This window comes from Rhinopithecus roxellana, chromosome 17 (genome assembly GCF_007565055.1).
Source record: "Rhinopithecus roxellana isolate Shanxi Qingling chromosome 17, ASM756505v1, whole genome shotgun sequence".
NCBI lineage: Eukaryota > Metazoa > Chordata > Mammalia > Primates > Cercopithecidae > Rhinopithecus > Rhinopithecus roxellana.
Window position 1 is genome coordinate 612481 of NC_044565.1, and position 20260 is coordinate 632740.

Here is a 20260-nt window from a genome sequence, read left to right on the forward strand (position 1 = left end):
CTCTTGTTGCCCAGGCTGGAGTGCAATGGCACGATCTCGGCTCACTGCAACCTTCGCCTCCTGGGTTCAAGCGATTCTCCTGCCTCATCCTCCCAAGTAGCTGGGACTACAGGCGCCCACCATCACACCCCACTAATTTTTGTTATTTTTAGTACAGACATGGTTTCACTATGTTGGCCAGGCTGATCTCGAACTCCTGACCTCAGGTGATCCGCCCACCTCGGACCCCCAAAGTGTTGGGGATATAGGCGTGAGCCATCGCGCCTGGCCCCGTTTTCTTTTCTTTTCTTTTTTTTTGCTCTGTTACCCAGGCTGGAGAGCAATGGCGTGATCTCGGTTCACTGCAACCTCCACCTCCCGGGTTCAAGCAATTCTACTGCCTCAGCCTCCCGAGTAGCTGGGATTACAGGCAACCGCCACCACGCCCAGCTAATTTTGTACTTTTAGTAGAGATGGGGTTTCTTTATATCGGTCAGGCTGGTCTCGCATTCCTGACCTCAGGTGATCCACCCACCTCGCCCTCCCAAAGTGCTGGGATTACAGGCGTGAGCCACCACACCCAGCTCCGGCCCCATTTTCTTTCTTTCTCTCTCTTTCTTTCTCTCTCTCTCTCTCTCTCTCTCTCTCTCTTTCTTTCTTTCTTTCTTTCTTTCTTTCTTATTTTTTCAGGAGTTTTGCTCTTCTTGCCCAGGCTGGAGTGCAATGGTACCATCTCGGCTCACTGCAACCTCTGCCTCGCAGGTTCAAGCATTTCTTCTGCCTCAGCCACCTGAGTAGCTGGGATTATAGGTATGCACCACCACACTTGGCTAATTTCATATTTTTAATAGTGATGGGGTTTTCAGCATGTTGGCCAGGCTGACCTCAAACTCCTGACCTGAGGTGATCCGCTTGCCTCAGCATCCCAAAGCGCTGGGATTACAGCCGTGAGCCACGCCACCTTACCCGGCCTTTTTTTTTTTTTTTTTTTTTTTGAGGCGGAGTCTCAATCTATCACCCAGGCTGGAGTGCAATGGCATGATCTCGGCTCACTGCTACCTCTACCTCCCAGGTTCAAGTGATCCTCCTTCCTCAGCCTCCCGAGTAGCTAGGACTACAAGCATGCGCCACCATGCCTGGCTAATTTCTGTATTAGTAGAGACAGGGTTTCGCCATGTTGGCTAGGCTGTTCTCAAACTCTTGACTTTGCGATCCGCCCTCCTCAGCCTCCCAAAATGCTGGGATTACAGGCATGAACCACTGCACTCAGCCAGTGGCACTCACATTTTAAATAACATGGAATTCCTGCGGTGGTGCTAAAGTGTTTTTTGTTTTGTTTTTTTTAAATAAAGAGGAGGGGCCAGGTTTGGACATAGTCATACGATAAGAGTTAAAACAAACTTGGCTTGTTGGCATTGATTTATGGACAACGCTTTCCCAGAGCACACAAAACCCTCAGGAAGACTGACACCACCTGTGAGTTTCTTCTCTTCTCATCCTTTCTGTGTCACCGTCCGTTTTGAGAAGACCAGGTTCCATTAGCTACTTTTCTTCCTGGATGCTCGAGAACTCCCCTGTCACGCTTGGGACCCAAGTCCTTCCCATTATGCCTTGGGCCAGGTTCTGGATCCCAGAGTTGGAGACTGTTTTATGCTAGGTCTTATCTGAGTCTTCCGTACGTGGGTTTCTTTGGCTTTGGGCTTCTGTTCCTACAGAAGCGAGATGCCTCCTTTGCTCTTTGCTGTGGTTGCCAGAACAGGAGTTTCTTTACTGGTCCCTATCTGTTATATTTTCAGCTTGATTAACCCTGCCTGCAGCCACTCCACCCAGTGGATCCTAGTCCTGTTTGTGTTTTTTTTTAAGACTCTAAATGATCTTTAGGTTCCTTCTTAACTCTGTGCTTCTAGGATTGTTCTGCCTCTATCATGTCTCCAGTCAAATTCTTCTCGGAGTAAGTTCTTTAACGAAGTCAGATTTCCCTACTGAATTATTCTAACCTAGCATCTATCTTTTATTTATTTATTTATTTATTTATTTTTTTGAGACGGAGTCTCGCTCTGTCACCCAGGCTGGAGTGCAGTGGCCAGACCTCAGCTCACTGCAAGCTCCGCCTCCTGGGTTTACGCCATTCTCCTGCCTCAGCCTCCGAAGTAGCTGGGATTACAGGCGCCCGCCACCTCGCCCGGCTAGTTTTTTGTATTTTTAGTAGAGACGGGGTTTCACCATGTTAGCCAGGATGGTCTCGATCTCCTGACCTCGTGATCCACCCGTCTTGGCCTCCCAAAGTGCTGGGATTACAGGCTTGAGCCACCGCGCCCGGCCTATTTTTTTTTTTTTTTTTAGATGGAATCTCACTCTGTCACCCAGGCTGGAGTGCAGTGGTGCCATCTTGGCTCACTGCAACCTCCACCTCCCAGGTTCAAGCAATTCTCCTGCTTCAGCCTCCTGAGTAGCTGGACTACAGGTGCACACCACCAGGCCTAGCTGATTTTTCTATTTTTTGTACAGATGTGGTTTTGCCATGTTGGCCAGGGTGGTCTTGGCTTCTCCAAGTGCTGGCATTACAGGTGTGAACCATTGCACCTGGCCTAACTTAACTCTATCTTATCTTCTCTAGAGGCTCCTGCTGTCAGGCTGGTCACTGTTTTGTCCGTGCCCTGACCATGTGGCTTGTCTTTAGGGAGCCCAGATGCTTATACTGTCATTGTAAGTTGGGTAAGAAAACTATTCTCCCTCTTTGTATTTTAGATAATCTTCCCCTTAGCTGCGCTGGCAATTCCTCTGCTGTAATCCCAAGACCGGCAACTAACATGGCTCAAGTCTGGCTCATGGCCATTCACTGCTGCTATCCCTTTTCTTAGCCACAAATATCCACTCATTATGGAGTGGGCAAGGGGAAAACAGACTCCACAAGGTCACACTGTTATCTTTTTTTTGAGATGGAGTTTCACTCTTGTTGCCCAGGCTGGAGTGCAATGGTGCGATCTCAGCTCACTGCAACCTCTGTCCCCGGGTTCAAGCGATTCTCGTGCCTCAGGCTCCTGAGTAGCTAGGATTACAGGCATGCGCCATCACGCCTGGCTAATTTTGTATTTTTAGTAGAGACAGGGTTTCTCCATGTTTGCCAGGCTGGTCTTGAACTCCCGACCTCAGGTGATCCGCCCACCTCAGCCTCCCAAAGTGCTGGGACTACAGGCGTGAGCCACCACGCCTGGCCACGCTGTTATCTTTTATAGTACTTTAAAGCAAATGTTAAACCAGAATGTAATCAACTCCCAACATCAGAAGGGGCATCTTTTTCCATAAGGAGATGTGTGCGTGTGCTTACCTCCATTGCGCCAGACTTAGGACAGCATTTTGGCACCGTGCAAGAGTAGAAATGTGTGACGTACTCAGCCCAGAACTGTCCCTTTTGCTGGGGAATATAGGAGCTTTCCCTGAACCATATTTCTCCTTTTGGGCGGGTTGTCCTCTTCCTGTCTCCAGCCAAGAGGTGGTCTATGTCTCTCCTAGTCTTCATTCCCAGTATGGATATTACTCCCATCAGCATTATCTCAGGGAGCTCCTGGCCACGCCCAATGTCTTTTTTGTTTGTTTGTTTCTGGGACGGAGTCTCGCTCTGTCGCCCAGGCTGGAGTGCGGTGGTGCGATCTCGGCTCACTGCAAGCTCCGCCTCCCGGGTTCACGCCATTCTCCTACCTCAGCCTCCTGAGTAGCTGGGACTACAGGCGCCCGCCACCTCGCCCGGCTAATTTTTTGTATTTTTAATAGAGACGGGGTTTCACTGTGTTAGCCAGGATGGTCTTGATCTCCTGACTTTGTGGCCCGCCCGCCTCGGCCTCCCAAAGTGCTGGGATTACAGGCGTGGGCCACTGTGCCCGGCCTTATGCCCGATGTCTTAGTGATCCTTGGGTGGGGCCACACTGGACCACTGTAAGTTTATGCCACATTTCAGCTATTAGAGGGGCCCAGCTTCAGCTCTATTCCAGAGGCCATAACAGCAATTCAACATTTCTAGGGGCTTAAAAGCAATTCTGTTTTTGTATCCTTGGACCGCAGATTTTTCTAGGGCCATCTGGACTCCCTGAGTTGCTGCCAATAGGACAGCAGGGAAAGTCCAGACCAGTCCAGGTTAACCAGCCCCAGCATATCAGTGTGGTTTCCTGTGATGTCTTCCACTCCCCAGGTCAGCCAACCAAAGCTTGTTCCATTGGGGTTCAGAGTCCCTAAAATGAAACTGTTTGGTTCTTCTAGGAGCACAGGAAGAAAACAGTGAGGAGGAGGAGTGGGGAGAAAAAGACTCATGCAAAAAAGGGAGAGGAAGTGAGTGATGCTGAGGGAAGAGAAAAAAGCAAATGGCAACAGCAGCAGCAGAAGGAGAGTGAGGGTGGGAGGAAAAGGCAGAAATACAGAGTTCTACTCTTGATAATGTACTATTCTTTTTGAGATAGGGTCTCGCTGTGTCACCCAAGCTGGAGGGTAATAGCATGATCATGGCTCACTGCAACCTTGACCTCCTGGGCTGAAGCAATCCTCCCTTCTCAGCCTGCCAAGCAGCTAGGACTACAGGTGTGTGCCATTACACCTGGCTAATTTTTAAAATTTTTTGTAGAGATGAGGGCTTGTTATGTTGCCCAGGCTGGTCTTGAACTCCTGACCTCAAGTGAGGCTTTCACCTCAGCCTCCCAAAGTGCTGGGATTACAGGCACGAGCCACCATGCCCAGCCTACTCTGTGTGTGTGTGTGTGAAGAGGTAGAGGTTTATTGAAATATGAACATTTGGCCAGGCCTGGTGGCTTGCACCTGTAATCCTAGCACTTCGGGAGGCCAAGGTGGGTGGATTGCTTGAGCTCAAGAGTTTGAGACCAGCTTGGGCAACATGGTGAAATCCTGTCTCTGCTAAAAACACAAAAACATTAGCTGGGTGTGGTGGTGTGTGACTGTAGTCCCAGCTCCTTGGAGGCTGAGGTGGGAGGATGGCTTGAGCCTGGGAGGTGGAGATTGCAGTGAGCTGAGATCACGTTACTGTGTTCCAGTCTGGTCAACAGAGTGAGACCCTGTCTTGAAAAAACAAACAAACAAAAAAACAAAAAAAAAAAAAAAAAAAAAGAGAAAGAGAGAGAAAGAAATATAAACATTCAAGGACACGTAAGATGGAAACAGCCATAACATATACAGACACTTGGTGCAACAGGATGCCTGAGACATTTATTCACTGCCTAGGCTGCCCATGTGCTATCACATTTTTCCTGGTTTGGATACATATAAGATGGGAAGAGGGGAGGGGACAGAGTTGCCCTGGCTGACTGCCCACCATGTGGCCTTCAGGACTGCACCTTCAGGAAAGCTCCACTTGGGCTAGGGCCCCACTCCTGGGCACCTGCTGGCACCCTCCCCTCCTGGGCTCTGGGTGAAACCTTGCTGTTGTCCTGGAGGGCAGTCGGGGGTCACTCAGAGGATGAGGCCAGTCAAGCTGCCTGGAAAGGGAGAGGATCCAATGGCCAGAAAGACACAGTGTGCTGTTCTTGTGTCCTCTGGGTGGGAAGAGTCCATCCTTTGTGACCAAACCTCTGAGAAACACGCTGGCTGAATGTCTGAGACACATTTAAGCAGGCTCAGTGCCAGCCACTTGGCCCCCTCACTGGCACCAGATCCCAGATATCCTTCTCTCCCACAGCCTGCATCTGAGGTACTTGTTTTGTGTTCAAGCTTTTTATTTCCCTTTCCTTTCCTAGAGAGGACTGAATGCTAGTCACGCCATCACACTGCCTCCCATCACACATGGTGTCTCCCGCCGCCACAGTCCAAGGACGTTGCAGTGGTGGTGTTCTCCTGAACGCTTCAGGGCTTACTTGGTGGAGGCAAGCCTCATCCAAGAATCACCTTTCCTTTACGACACAGGAGCAAACTACTCCACGCCAGGGTCCAAGAGGGGAGACAGGGCCTGGTGCGGTGGCTCACGCCTGTAATCCCAGCACTTTAGGAGGCCAAGGTGGGCAGATCACGAGGTCAGGAGTTTAAGACCAGCCTGACCAACATGGTGAAACTCCGTCTCTACTAAAAATACAAAAATTAGCCGGGCGTGGTAGCGGGCATCTGTAATCCCAGCTACTCAGGAAGCTGAGGCAGGGGAGAATCGCTTGAACCTGGGAGGTGGAGGTTGCAGTGAGCAGAGATCACGCCACTGCACTCCAGGCTGGGCGACAGAGCAAGGCTCCATCTCAAAAAAAAAAAAAAAAAAAAAAGACGGGAGACAGACCTTTTTCAGCATCTTCATTCCTTGGGGCAGCTTGACCTCTAGCAAGACTGGCAAGGACCACGGTGCAAGGAGCATGGCCTGCCCATGACTTGAACTGGAAATCCAGTCTATGTGATGATATTAACCTGAGTTCCTGGCTAACATTTTATAGTGACCTATCAAATATGCATAAAAAAGTAAGAAAGCCCGGGTGTGGTGGCTCATGCCTGTAATCCCAGCACTTTGGGAGGCCGAGGCAGGTGGATCACGAAGTCAAGAGACCGAGCCCATCCTGGCCAACATGGTGAAACCCCGTCTCTACTAAAAATACAAAAATTAGCTGGGCATAGTGGGGGGAGCCTGTAATCCCAGCTACTCTGGAGGCTGAGTCAGGAGAATCGCTTGAACCCGGGAGGCGGAGGTTGCAGTGAGCCTGGGTGACAGAGTGAGACTCCATCACAAAAAAAAAAAAAAAAGAAAAAAGAAAGGAAGGAAGGAAGCATGCAGTTTTAATTAATGATAAAGTCTGGTGTTTCTGTGGTCCCCATCCCTGGGAAGATCTGTGGGCTACCTTCCCAGGTTTCTTTTGCCTCTGCAACCTGGTCAAGGGGTTCAGAGTTGGGGGGATGAGTAGAACTGAGTGGCTTTGTTCCACTTTTTCCTCCTAATCCTGACAGACAGTCCCATACATCATAGCTGTTAAGATGATCACAGCTTCTCTGAGGGCAGAGTTCACTTTATTGCTTTCTTTCTTGGAGTTTTGCTCCTTTCATTCTGCTTTGTGTCCTTTCTTGGCCTGGTTGACTCTGGATATATCATAGATTCTTTCTGAATCTTCTTCTGTATTTGTTACATGGGGTTAAGACCCTTCTCTGGCCTTTTCACTAGAACACAACAAAGATCAAATCAGCTTTCACTGATAAGAGAGCTTTGTATACTACAAATTGTAAGTATCAATTGTGATGGCCATAATCTAGGATTAAATTGCATTCCCTAACACAAAAACTTTCTATTCCTCAGTATGATAGTCAGAGAGGATGCTATTAGCATGTTTTCAGAAATTTTTTTTTTTTTGAGACAGAGTTTCGCTCCATGCTGGGTTGCAGTGGAGTGATCTCAGCTCACTTCAACCTCTGCTTCCCGGGTTCAAGTGATTCTCCTGTCTCAACCTCCAGAGTAGCTGGGATTACAGGCGTGCCCCACCATACCTGCCTAATTTTTTGTATTTTCAGTAGAGATGGGTTTTCACCGTGTTGGCCAGGGTGGTCTCAAACTCCTGACCTCAGGCAATCCACCCACCTCACCTTCCTAAAATGCTAGAATTACAGGCGTGAGCCACTGAGCCCGGCCTGTTTTCAGAACTTCTTTATCTCCTAGGCCAGCCAGAAACATTAGTGAGAACTTGGAAAACAACTGCTGCATCTCTGGGGTTGACATAAGGTCTCTCCCCTCCGTGGATCTTATTTCCTACCCTATGAACAGCGGCCCACCTCATGGATTCACAACTCAGAGCCTTGCTCTTCCTTTCATTCAGGTGAGCAGGTAGTCTCAGGCCAAACTCTCCAAAGGTTATGAATTCAGGTTCTGGATACCCATCTCGAATCAGTCTACTTGGGCCTGGAACATTTGGAGCCCATGTAAATACTGAGTGTGTGTGGCATGTGTGTGTCTGTGTAGGGAGGATGAACTTAAAAATGCTATGGAAATAATGGAGTAGCAAGGAGGACCTTCTGTCTGATTACAGTAAGATAATTCTAAATTAATAGCAGAGGGGAATAGGAACGATGACTAAGAGAAAAGCTAATTTCTGATAGAAACTTGGGGAGAAAAATCTATGTAGCTAAGCAGTGGCTAAGAGGGAATGAGACATGATGTAAAACCTGAAGAAGAGGGGTCCTGGTTTTAGCTTAGCCCAAGAGGCAAAAGTAATAGAATAAAACAGACTTCTACAATCTGTAGATTTCTTCTTGTTCTGCTAGAAAAGACAGAGTTGGCAGGGGACAGTGTGGTGTTTAGGACTACATGGAACCGTCTTGAAAACACATGCAGATAGCTTAAGGACAGACAGCATGACCACAAGTCTTCAATCTGTGATTTACTTGCACGTGTGGGTGTGTGACATCTACCTCTGACTGGAAACAGCAATTGGAAGGTGGCCTTTGTCTCTTAGAAGAGTGCCTGTTCCTATGTGAGGAGCACCCAGGACTTCAGCTGGATGACAGTGGGAAGCTGTTGATGTAGCGGCTTTGACAGCTTCAACTCATGTCTGTTTTGGTGTCAGACACTCCTGATCTTTCCTGAGCTTTCACTTAGTACAGCAGGAAAAACTGTAGGTTTCTCTTCTCAGTAAACGACTAGATATTGCCACTCATTACTCCTCTTAAGTCTATCCATAAAGAGTGAAGAAGCATGTCAGAACTTACCCATTGGTCCTGAACTAACCTCCTCTGGAGGTCTCTCAGTTGGCCGTGGTTTAGCTCTCTGTCCTCATCACGATGAGGAATTAGTCTTCCCTTCGCATCCACCAGGAGGAGGTAGAGGGCATGCCCGCCTGGGTGATGCCCGGACCGGCGCGCTTCACAGGGGTTTGTAAGCACCCCCCAACCTCCCTTCCTTTTCCTGGCAGCAAATAACAGAGGTTAGTGAGGATCAGGCTTGTCTCCCTGAATGGGGAGAAGGGAAATGGGGGAAGGGAGACAGCATATCAAAATGCACTGCCAAAATGAAAATGAAGAAAAAAAAAGAAAAAAAAAAAAAGATTTCTGTGGCACATGGTGCTTCTGAGGGAGAGGTGATCACAGCCGCCACCCATTTCAGGAACAGTTCCCAGCGTTGTCCGTAGGCGGATTCACATGGCACATTCTTAAACCCAATTCCATTCTGTGTTGCATTTGCTCCTTGTTTGCATCTCAGGAACAATGTATCTCTACATCTTTGTATCTAAGTTTGATTCTGAATGGATTGTCTAGCTGAATATCCAGGCTGCCCGGCTCGTAATGCATTTGTGCCAGTAGCCTTTTGAGTCACGAAACCCCATCAACCCAGCTCTCTGCATTTGCACGTGACCTGGAATACCTGGAGAGTTACTAAGAAGTTGGATGTTCTTCACGGTGTCTCGATGTGAAAAAAATACAAATACATATTTCTGGAGGAAGTAATACCAGTGATGCAAATTTGCCTGGAAACTATTCTGAACCCAACTCTTCTCCCTGGGAAATAAAATTTTGGTTGTGGCATTTTTTGATTGATGTCTCTACATGAGGAGGTTTTTGGCTTTTTAGTGTTGCTTCTTTTCTGTTCTCACTCCTCTAAGAATCTTTGCCAAAATACCACTGACATTTGAGGAAGAGAATAGAGACAGTTTGGTTTCTTGCTTGTAAATTCCTCTGTTTCCTTGGTGATGTAAATAATTATGGAATATATAAAAAGTTTTTAGCAAATTCAAATTTTGGTTTGAAAAAAACAGGTCTTGTTACCTGGTAAGGGCTACAGGAGCAATCTCAGAGAGCTAGAAACTGTTCCTCTTTAACTCTTTTTATTATTTTTAAATTTTTAGTAGAGTCAGGGTTTCACCATGTTGGCCAAGCTGGTCTGGAGCTCCTGACCTCAAGTGATCTGCCCATCTCGGCCTCCCATAGTGCTGGGATTACAGGCGTGAGCCACCGCGCCCGGCCATGTTCCTCTTTAACTCTTTTTAAATTAGAAAATCTGGCCGGGCGCGGTGGCTCACGTCTGTAATCCCAGCACTTTGGGAGGCCAAGTCTGGCGGATTACCTGAAATCAGGAGTTCGAGACCAGCCTAGTCAACATGGTGAAACCCTGTCTCTACTAAAAATACAAAAAATGAGCTGGGCATGGTGGCAGGAGCCTTTAATCCCAGCTGCTCAGGAGGTTGAGGCAGGAGAATCACTTGAACCTGGGAGGCAGAGGTTGCAGTGAGCCAAGAACTCACCATTGCACTCTAGCCTGGGCAACAAGAACAAAACTCTTTCTCAAAAAAAAAAAAAAAAAATCTTCCCTGAAACATAGGGCCTACTGAGACCTCAATTCTAATGCCATTTTAAACATGCACTTTAAAAAAGTTTCAGTAAGTTGACTGGGCGTGGTGGCTCACGCCAGTAATCCCAGCACTTTGGAAGGCCGAGGTGGGTGGATCAAGAGGTTAGGAGATCGAGACCATCCTGGCTAATATAGTGAAATCCTGTCTCTACTAAAAATCCAAAAAAATTAGCCGGGCGTGATGGTGGGCGCCTGTAGTCCCAGCTACTTGGGAGGCTGAGGCAGGAGAATGGCGTGAACCCAGGAGGCAGAGCTTGCAGTGAGTGGAGATCACACCACTGCACTCCAGCCTGGGCAACAGAGCAACACTCTGTCTCGGAGAAAAAAAAAAAAAAAGTTTCAGTAGGTCTGCCTAGGTGTGCGGCTGGTGTACGGCCCTGTCAGAAGACAGCCTAGAATAATTCTCTGCCATCTTCAGCTTTACTAGGAGAATCCTGTCCAAAGGGCAGACCCAGAGTCCAGGAATGTGAAAGGAAGGGCAGAATCACCTCAAACAGCCCAAAAGGACTGAGGAATTCCACCCATCTGGATTGTGGAATCTTCAAGGGGAGAGGTTCTATTAGCAGGAGAAAATAGAAGGCTGCTGGTCTGGAAGAAGGCTCACTCTACTTGCACCCTCAGAGGCATACTTTTCACTCTGGCTGTTCCAAACTTTTATATTCACTCAAGTTCTCAATTTCCCCTCTTTCTTTTCCACCAGTTACTCTTTTATTCTTGGCAAATCACCTTATCTCCTTTCTATCTTGTGGGTAGAAATATGAGCACTACCTTTTTTCTTTTTTTTTTTTCTTTTTGAGACAGGGTCTTACTCTGTTACCCAGGCTGGAGTGCAGTGGTACGATCATGGCTCACTGCAACCTCCACCTCCCAGGCTCAATCAATCCTCCCATCTCAGCCTTCTGAGTAGCTGGGACTACAGGCACACATCACTATGCCCAACTAATTATTATTATTATTATTATTATTATTTGTAGATCCGAGGTCTCACCATGTTGCCCAGTCTGGTCTCTAACTGCTAGGCTCAACTGATCCTCCCACCTTGGCCTTCCAGAGTGCTGGGATTACAGGTGTGAGTCACCATGCCTGGCTGAGTATAACCATTTATTAGCTGTGTGACCTTGTTAAAGTCACCTCACTTCTTGGTGACTTTGTTTCCATAACTGTAAAATGGGGATAACAATAGTATATACTTTAGGAGGTTGTGAGGATTAAGTAAGTTAATATATTACAAATTGTTTAGGCTACTAAATGTTAGGTCTTATGATTATTACGGAGAAGACAGAAATCAATGATATGAACTCCATTATACAAACTCCTCTCCACCTAAAAAATACCTCCATCATTACCCACCACTTCTTCTCTTTCTACTTCAGAGCAAATGACTGTCTTATTTTCTTTTTTCTTTCTTTCTTTTTTCTTTTTTTTTTTTTTGAGACGGAGTCTCGCTCTGTTGCCCAGGCTGGAGTGCAGTGGCACGATCTTGGCTCACTGCAAGCTCCGCCTCCCAGGTTCATGTCATTCTTCTGCCTCAACCTCCCGAGTATCTGGGACTACAAGTGCCCGCCACCATGCCTGGCTACTTTTTATGTATCTTTAGTAGAGACGGGGTTTCACTATATTAGCCAGGATGGTCTCGATCTCCTGACCTCATGATCCACCCACCTCAGCCTCCCAAAGTGCTGGAATGACAGGTGTGAGCCACTGTGCCTGGCCTTTTTTTTTTTTTTTTTTTTTTTTTTTTGAGAAGGAATCTCACTCTGTCACCCAGGCTGGAGTGCAATGGTGCGATCTTGGCTCGCTGCAACCTCTGCCTCCCCAGGTTCAAGTGATTCTCCTGCCTCAGCCTCCCAAGTAGCTGGGACTACAGGCACCTGCCATCACGCCTGGCTAACTTTTGTATTTTTAGTAGAGACGGGGTTTTGCCATGTTGGCCAGGCTGGTCTCAAAACCCTGACCTCAGGTGATCCACCCACCTTGGACTCCCCAAGTGCTAGGATTATAGGCATGAGCCACTGAGCCTGGCCTACTGTCTTATTTTCTAAATTGGTGCTCTCCACCTGTGTCTTGATTCTATCTTCTCCTGTCTCCTTAAGGGAACTTATTGCATGATTTATTTTCTCCTTCACATTTTAAATTGGTTCCTTTGTCCTGGCTCCTTTTTCTCATCTCATACGCATTCAGGTCTCTCCCATTTGGAAAAGGCCTCCATATGACCTCACTCTCTTTAAGCTACTGTCCCATTTTTTTTCCTCCTCCTTTTACTGCCAAATACTGTGTGCCTCCATGTCTTCATGACTCATTCTCTCATTATTCTTCTGCCATCTGGCTCTTTCCTGCAACACGCCACTCTCGCATAGCTGTGCCTATGGTCATCCAGCTCTAAATTCAAAGAACTTAAAAAAATGTTTAAGAGATGTGGTCTTACTTTGCTGCCCAGGCCGGAGTATAGTGGCTATTGACAGCCACAATTACAGCTCACTGCAGTCCCCAACTTCTGGCCTCAAGCAACCCTCCTGCCTCGGTCTCCCCAGCAGCTCGGACTATAGATGCACATCACTGCACACGGCTCCAAAGGACTTTTCTTGATTTCTGTTCTCCTTAGCCTCTTTGCTGTGATCAATATTGCTAACATCATCTGCTATGAGAAATCCTCTCCTGGCCTGTATGCAAGTCTGCTGTGCTGCTGCTTCTCCTCTCCTGTGGCCTCTTTGTCTAATGCCTCTACAGGCTCCATTTCATTCTTTCCACTCCTCAGCTGTGGGCATGGAGACAGTTTTGATGGCCAACCTTTTGATTTCTTTCTTTCTTTTTTTGAGATGGAGTCTTGCTCTGTTGCCCAGGCTGGAGTGTGGTGGCGCGATCTTGGCTCACTGCAACCTCCACCTCTTGGGTTCAAGCAATTCACCTGTTTCAGCCTCCTGAGTAGATGGGGTTACAGGCACACACCACCACGTCCGGCTAATTTTTGTATTCTTAGTAGAGATGAGGTTTCACCACATTGGCCAGGCTGGTCTCGAACTCTTGGCCTCATGATCTGCCTACGTTGGCCTCCCAAAGTGCTGGGATTACAGGTGTGAGCCATCTGCCCGGCCCTGATTTATTTCTATACTCATACTCTTTGATCTTTTTCTCATGCCTTATTAGGTCTCTAAATGTCTCCTGAATACTCATCCTTCATCTTTCTTTTTTTTTTTTTTTTAAGACAGAGTCTTGCTCTGTTGCCCAGGCTGGAGTGCAGTGGTGTGATCTCAGCTCACTGCAACCTCCGCCTCCTGAGTTCAAGTGTCTCTTGCCTCAGCCTCCCGAGTAGCAGGGATTACAGGCACTTACCACCACACCCGTCTACTTTTTCTTTTTTTCTTTTGAGACGGAGTCTCGCTCTGTTGCCCAGGCTGGAGTGCAGTGGCCAGATCTCAGCTCAGTGCAAGCTCCGCCTCCCGGGTTTACGCCATTCTCCTGCCTCAGCCTCCCCAGTAGCTGGGACTACAGGCACCTGCCACCTCGCCCGGCTAGTTTTTTGTATTTTTTTAGTAGAGATGGGGTTTCACCGTGTTAGCCAGGATGGTCTCGATCTCCTGACCTCGTGATCCGCCCGTCTCGGCCTCCCAAAGTGCTGGGATTACAGGCTTGAGACACCGCGCCTGGCCTACTTTTTCTTTTTTGAAATACAGTCTCACTTTATTGCCCAGGCTGGAGTGCAGTGGCGCAAACTCAGCTCACCACAACCTCCGCCTCCTGGGTTCAAGAGATTCTACTGCCTCAGCCTCCTGAGTAGCTCTGAATATAGGCACACACTACTGTGTCCAGCTAATTTTTTTTTTTTTTTTTCTGAGATGGAGTCTCGCTCTGTCACCCAGGCTGGGGTGCCGTGGTCGGATCTCAGCTCACTGCAAGCTCCGCCTCCCGGGTTTACGCCATTCTCCTGCCTCAGCCTCCTGAGTACCTGGGACTACAGGCGCCTGGCACCTCGCCCGGCTAGTGTTTTTATATTTTTTAGTAGAGACAGGGTTTCACCATGTTAGCCAGGATGGTCTCGATCTCCTGACCTTGTGATCCGCCTGTCTCAGCCTCCCAAAGTGCTGGGATTACAGGCTTGAGCCCCCGCGCCTGGCCAATTTTTGTATTTTTAGTAGAGCCGGGGTTTCCCCATGTTGGCCAGGCTAGTCTTGAACTCCTGACCTCAGGTGATCTACCTGCCTAGGCCTCTCAAATTGCTAGGATGATAGCCGTGAGCCACCATGCCTGGCCTTGTCCTTTGCTGTTCTTTGTCCTCACTTCCTCAGCTTCCTCATATATCATGCTTACTCCCACTTGTTTTGGCCACACTAGCCAATTTTTTTTTTTTTTTTTTTTTTTTTTTGAGATGGAGTCTTGCTTTTGTCGCCCAGGCTGGTGGGCAGTGGTGCGATCTTGGCTCACTGCAATCTCTGCCTGCTGGGTTCAAGTAATTATCCTGCCTCAGCCTGCTTAGTAGCTGGGATTACAGGCGCCCGCCACCGGGCCGGCTAATTTTGTACTTTTAGTAGAGATGGGGTTTTGCCATGTTGGCCAGGCTGGTCTCGAACTCCTGACCTCAGGTGATCCACCCACCTCGGCCTCCCAAAGTGTTGGGATTACAGGCGTGAACCACCACACCCGACCCACACTGGCCTTTTTTTAGTTTCCTGAAGGTGCTGTGGCATGTTTTTCCCCCCCGCCCCGGTTATTGTTAGCTTGCATTTATCTTTAAAAATTGAAATATAATTCGCTTACCATATAATTTACCCCTTTAAAGTATGCAATTCTTTAGTATGTGTGCAACTGTTACCACTATCTCATTCTAGAGCACTTTCATTGCCTCAAAAAGAAACTCCATATCCATGAGCAGGCACCCCACTTCCGCTGTGCTCTCCCCACCACCCCCTGGCAATCACTAATCTATTTTCTGTCTCTATGCTGTAGGCTTTGGAACATGCTGTTCCTTCTGTCTAGAACTTTGCCATCTTGTTGCCTAGTCAACTCTTGCTCTTACCTTCAGCTCTCACTGCCAGCTTCCTCGAGTGGGTCAGTTGTCTTTACTTTATGCTTCCATACGAATATGTACTACTTTGCAGCATTTATCACAAATTGTAATTTTATATTTATTTATGGAATTATTTGATTTATGTCTGTCACCCCAATAAGTGACATGATGGCAAAAACTATATATATATATATATTTTGGTAGGCATTCATAAATGAATAAAATTTGCCATCTCTGTCTGTTACACAGCTTCACTTGAATGTAGTGGTAGGCCACCTGACACAGCTAAGACAACATAAATTGTTTTTCTCTGAAAACCGATTCCTCCTTCAGCCTCCCCAATTTGATGATGCTTCTTCATTCTCTAGGGCACACAGGCTTCATTTCTTGGAGACATTTGAGTCCTTTCCTCTCTCCTGTCTTCCACATTCAGTGCTCTTCAAATTCTTCAGTCCTTTGGATGCTTGTACTCCAGCCTTTCGTGTAGTGTCCTTAGTGCTCAGTTAACATGTAGTATAACTTTTGGAAGTATCTGCAGAAAGGGAAATGCCTGCAGCCACGAGGCTAGGTGAGCCTTCAGGGACTGCTAGAGGAGTGAAAGAGAAATAGAAAGAGAAAAGGAAATGTCAGAGGATGGCAGTGGATGGAGACCTAGGACACAGCCATACAACAGAGGGCTGGAGAATACTTACCAGTAAAGTAACGAGAGAAGCAAAATGAGACCCTGACAAATGTGCTGTAATCCATTCACCATTTACCAAGTATCTGTTACTTGCCGGGTACTTAGATTATGGTGATACAAAGATGAATCAGAAGTTGTCTCTTTGCTGAAGGAAGTCAGGGTCTAGTGAAAGAGAGAAGCATGTAAACAAATACAATACAATACAATACAATACAATACAATACAATACAATACAATACAATACAATACAATACAATACTTGGTAAGTATTATAATAAAAGTATTCACAAAATATTCTGCAAGCCAGAGGAGGTGGTGACTAAGACTCTCTCAGGACAAGGGTGGGTAGAGGTGGGTGTCACAGGATGCCTGGGACTTTTTAGCAGCCTGAGGTCAGAAGGAGTGACATACGGAGAAGACAGAACAACCTCAAGAAGCCAGGGCCCATATGGAACTTCAAATCATTTTGTTTAATTTTAGTGTAAAGAAGGGAATATTGGCCGGGCGTGGTGGCTCAAGCCTGTAATCCCAGCACTTTGGGAGGCCAAGACGGGCGGATCACGAGGTCAGGAGATCAAGACCATCTTGGCTAACATGGTGAAACCCCGTCTCTACTAAAAAATGCAAAAAAACTAGCCGGGCGAGGTAGCGAGCGCCTGTAGTCCAAGCTACTCGGGAGGCTGAGGCAGGAGAATGGCGTGAACCCGGGAGGCGGAGCTTGCAGTGAGCTGAGATCCGGCCACTGCACTCCAGCCTGGGTGACAGAGCAAGACTCCGTCTCAAAAAAAAAAAAAAAAAAAAAAGAAGGGAATATTGACCAGGCGTGGTGGATCACTCCTGTAATCCTAGCACTTTGGGAGGCCAAGATGGGTGGACCACGAGGTCAGGAGTTCAAGACCAGCCTGGCCAAGATGGTAAAATCCTGTGTCTACTAAAAATACAAAAATTAGCTGTAATCCCAGGCACTGGGGAGGCTGAGGCAGAGAATTGCTTGAACCTGGGAGGCAGAGGTTGCAGTGAGCTGAGATCGCGCCACTGTACTCCAACCTGGGTGACAAAAAAAAGAAAAAAAAGGAAAAAAGAAGGGAATATCTTGAGAATTCAAGCTGAGGTGACTTTGTGTTTGTGAAGAGTCTCCTAAGAAGCTATGGAGGTTACTCCTTATTCTCTAGCTAATGGAGAGTTACCAAATGTTTTTTTTTTTTTGAGACAGAGTCTTGTACTGTCACCTGGGCTGGAGTGCAAAGGCGTGATCTCGGCTCACTGCAACCTCCGCCTCCCCGGTTCACATGATTATCCTGACTCAGGCTCCCGACTAGCTGGGATTACAGACGCACACCACCACACCCGGCTAATTTTGTATTCTTAGTAGGGACAGGGTTTCACTATGTTGGCCAGATTAGTCTCTAACTCCTGATCTTGTGATCCGCCCTCTTTGGCCTCCCAAAGTGTTGGGATTACAAGCATGAGCCACAGCGCCTGGCCTTTTTTTTTTTTTTTTTTTTTTTTTAAATCTACTTCATTAAGGCATAATTTATATACAATACAATATATAGTTTTTTTTTTTTTTTTTGAGATGGAGTCTCGCTCTGTCGCCCAGGCTGGAGTGCAGTGGCTGGATCTCAGCTCACTGCAAGCTCTGCCTCCCGGGTTTACGCCATTCTCCTGCCTCAGCCTCCCGAGTAGATGGGACTACAGGCGCCCGCCACCTCGCCCGGCTAGCTTTTTGTATTTTTTTAGTAGAGACGGGGTTTCACCGTGTTAGCCAGGATGGTCTCGATCTCCTGACCTCGTGATCCACCCGTCTCGGCCTCCCAAAGTACTGGGATTACAGGCTTGAGCCACCGCGCCCGGCCCACAATATATAGATTTTAAGCATACAGTTCAGAGTTTTGAGAAATGCCTACATTTGTATAATGATTACCCTAATCAAGACAGATAAATTTTTTTTTTTTTGAGACAGGGTCTAAGTGTGTTGCCCAGGCTGGGGTGCAGTGGTGTGATCTCAGCTCACTGTAGCCTCAACCTCCTGGATTCAAGTGATCCTCCCACCTTAGCCTCCCCAGTAGCTGGGACTAGAGGTGTGTGCCACCACCCCCGGCTAATTTTATTTTTTGCAGAGATGAGGTCTCACTATGTCACCCAGTCTGGTCTCAGACCCCTGGGCTTATGTGATCCTCCAGCCTCAGCCTCCCAAAATGCTGGGATTACAGGCATGAGCCACTGTGCCTAGTTGATAAGAATATTTCTATTGCCTCTAAGTCCTCTTGTGCCCCTTTGCCATTGATCCTGCCTCTTCCCACAGGTAATACTGATGTGATTTCTATTCCCATATGTTTTGGTTATAGATTGTTATATCTGTAGATTGTCTTGTCACCCCAAAACCCAGTGGCTTAAAATAATAAAAATCATTGGGCATGGTGGCTCACGCCTGTGATCCCAGCACTTTGGGAGGCCGAGGTGGGCAGACCACAAGGTCAGGAGTTCACGACCAGCCTGGCCAACACGGTGAAACCCTGTCTCTACTAAAAATACAAAAATTAGCTGGGCATGGTGGCGGATGCCTGTAATCCCAGCTACTCGGAGGCTGAGGGAGGGGAATCATTTGAACCCAAGAAGTGGAGGTTTCAGTGAGCTGAGATTGTGGCATTGCACTCCATCCTGGGCGGCATGAGACTCTGTCAAAAAAAATAAATAAATAAAAATAAAAATCATTTATTTGCTCATGATTTTGCAATTTGGTCATGGTTTAGTGGAATCAATTTGTCTGCTTTGTGGGTCAGCTGAGGTGGCTTGACTGGGGCTGGAAAATTCACTTCACTCACATGGCTGGAGAGTTGGGATAGGCTCTTGGCTGGGGGCTCAGCTAGAACTGTCTTCTATGTGGCTGTTTGGGCTTCCTTACAACATGGTGGGTAGGTAACAAGAAGGAGAAAGTTGAAGTTACCAGTGCTTGTAAAGACTAGACCCAAAACTGGTACAGCATCACTTTAGCTGTATTCTACTGACAAAAGCAGGCACGAGCCTAGAAGAAATTCAAGGGATGGAAAAATAAATTCCACTTTTCAGTGGGGAGAGTGACAAACATGGGCCATCTGTATTCCACCACATCATAGATTAATTTTATCTGTTCTAGAATGTCCCACAGAATGGAATCTTACTGTGTATTAATATATGTCTGGCTTTTTTTGCTCATTATGTGTTTTGAGATTCATCTATATTGTTTTTTCCTTTTTTTTTTTTTTAAACTAGAGATGACTGGGGGGGGGTCTCACTACATTGCCCAGGTTGGTTTTGAACTTCTGGGCTCAAGTGATCCTTCCACCTCAGCCTCCCAAAGTGTTGGGATTACAGGCCTGAGCCACTGCACCCAGCCATTCATCTATATTGTTGATATATTAGCAGTTCATTTCTTTTTATTGTTGAACTCCAGAACTCCATTCTTTTTTTTATTGCTGAATATAGTCCATTGATAATCAATTTGTTTACTCATTTATCTGTTGATGGACATTTGAGTTGCTTTTAGTTTTTGGTTATTATGAATAAAGCTGTTATAAAATTTTTAATACAATAGTTTTTTTTGTGTGCTGGGCACAGTGGCCCAGGCCTGTAATCCCAGCACTTTGGGAGGCCAAGGTGGGAGTATGTTGCCTGAGCAACATAGCAATACCTTGTCTCTACTAAAAATAAAAGAAAATTTAGCTGGATGTGGTGGTGCACACCTGTAGTCCCAGCTACTTGGGAGGCTGAGGCTGGAGGAGTGCTTGGTCCTGGAGGTTGAGAGTGCAATGAACTGTGATCACACTACCGCATTCCAGCCTGGGCAACAGAGCGAGACTCTGTCCCAAAGAAAGACACAAAGTTTTTTATGGATATATGTTTTCATTTCTCTTTAGTAAATACCTAGGAGTTAAATTGCTAGGTGATAGACTAAGTATATGTTAAATTTATAAACAATTGTCAAGCTGTTTTCCAAAGGGTTGTACCCTTTTTTTTTGTTTTTTTGAGATGGAGTTTTGTTTTTCCTTCAGGCTGGAATAAAGTGGTGCGATCTTGGCTCACTGCAACCTCTTTCCTCCAGGTGCAAGTGATTCTCCTGCCTCAGCCTCCCGAGTAGCTAGGATTATAGGCGCCTGCCACCACGCCCGGCTAATGTTTGTATTTTTAAGTAGAGACGGGGTTTCGCCATGTTGGCCAGGCTGATCTCGAACTCCTGGCCTCAGGTGATCCACCTGCCTTGGGCTCCCAAAGTGCTAGGATTACAGGTGTGAGCCACTGTGCCCGACCGATAATACTATTT